This window comes from Saccopteryx leptura, chromosome 4, assembly GCF_036850995.1.
Source record: "Saccopteryx leptura isolate mSacLep1 chromosome 4, mSacLep1_pri_phased_curated, whole genome shotgun sequence".
Classification (NCBI taxonomy): Eukaryota; Metazoa; Chordata; class Mammalia; order Chiroptera; family Emballonuridae; genus Saccopteryx; species Saccopteryx leptura.
The window spans coordinates 28,926,230-28,928,027 of NC_089506.1; the positions used below are offsets into that span (position 1 = coordinate 28,926,230).

Here is a 1,798-nt window from a genome sequence, read left to right on the forward strand (position 1 = left end):
TTTTTCTGGAAATCATGGCTCACTTGATGAATTTCCTGTCCCTTCTTCAAAACCCTTCATAGCTGTCCCCTCCTCTCCAATTCCAGGTCACATTCACCACACTCCAGCTCTACATTGTCTGCACATGTGTGTCATTGCACACACACTGTATTACATGAAACTAATGGGGGCAATGGCTGTCCTACCTGCTGGACTCGAAGATTTCTGAGGGCATGACTCTATTGTATTCACTTTTGTAAAAATCTAGCACCTAACACAATATCTAGCATTTCATAAGTTCTCCAGAGTATTTGCAACACCTTTCACCACCTTTCACGATTTGTTGAATGGACTGTGGAAGTAAAAATTCATTTAGGTGGTCTAACACAAATTTGAAGGATTTGATCCTTGCCTGGCAGGGGAGAGATACTATGACCATGAAGGTGATGTTTCCAGGGCGAGGCTTATCCATCGCCCTCTGAGGCACGGATCCCTGCGATTTCCTCCAATGTGGGAAATTCAACTGCATAATTTGTTGGAGTGGGGGACTGCGTTTGTACTCTCCCCTAAAAACAAAAAGAAGGACAAAAGAGTGGTGTTTAGGCTAGAGGTTAAAATAGTGTGCAGGTACATCGTACTAGCATTATGAAAAGAGATATCACATTTCCGCACAAAGAATCATTCTGCAATCTGCCATGGTAAAAACTCAGCAGACCTCTCTCCCTACTCCACAGTCTTATCTCTCTTCTGCTCTTTACCTAAACACTTCTTCAACTCTTTCTTATTCGTTTTTATGTATTTTTAAAATTTTTTTCCATTAATGTTTGAGAGAGAGAGAGAGAGAATGAGAGACAGAAGCAACAACTTGTTGTTTCACTTTGTTCCATTTAGTTGTGTACTCATTGATTGCTTCTTGTGTGTGTCCTGACCAAAAATTAAAACCACAACCTGGGCGCACTGAGATAACACTCTATCCACAGAGCCGCCCAGCCAGAGCCTTCTTCATTTTTAATTTACAATTTTTTTTGAAAGGCTTGATATTATTGAAAACTTTATTCTCATTAAATTCTGTTTCTCAGCAAGTGGCTTTACAAACCTTAGTCCAAATATCAAATTCACCACTTTTCAGAATGCCTTCTTGACTCTATCCAATTTCATGGCGACAGAGCTAGATGGTACAATTAAGTGCTATTAGTTGTTCTAATTATTTTAGCAGTTCAAGATTTGCAATTTATTTTTAGGTATTATCTCATTTTACCTCATATTGACTCTCTAACATAATTGCAAGTTTAGAAATTAATAAACTGAGACTCAGAAAGACGTAATGACTGCTCAGGATCATGGAGCTAATAAATGCAGTTTGCACATAAATCCAAGCTTTCTGCTAACATACCATACTATATCTAATAACTGTGCTTCTGTTAACAACCATCATTCATTCACATGAGTACATCTACCTAGCCACCACAAGAAAATCTTTATGGAAATAATACTGTAGAGTGATAGTATACCTTTATATATACTACATAAAACTCTATGGTATAACTGAGAAGTGTAAAACCTGGCTCCTGGTGGTTGGATTGAGCAATGCACTCCCGTTAGACCAATCAGACCTTCCAAAGGCAGTTCTCCCTTCCACCCTACTCTGCAAGAGGAGAAAACAGAAGCACTATGGACTGCTTGTCCTCCAAGTGAGAAACTACATTGCACTTTGAGTAAGCATTTTGACAAAATGACTCAATAATCTGCTCCTCTGGAAGAAACCCCCATTTTTGCAAGTAAGGATAGCAGATACGTTTCCCTGGTAGATTTCAGGTTC

At 39.0% G+C, this 1,798-nt stretch overlaps 1 non-coding gene across 1 annotated transcript; it reads left to right on the forward strand.

Annotated features, from left to right (window-relative positions):
* The first annotated feature begins 383 nt into the window (after window positions 1-383).
* Window positions 384-548, forward strand: LOC136404520 (U1 spliceosomal RNA). Its single transcript, XR_010751286.1, has one exon. It is a non-coding gene; the product is annotated as a U1 spliceosomal RNA (small nuclear RNA).
* Window positions 549-1,798: the final 1,250 nt, after the last annotated feature.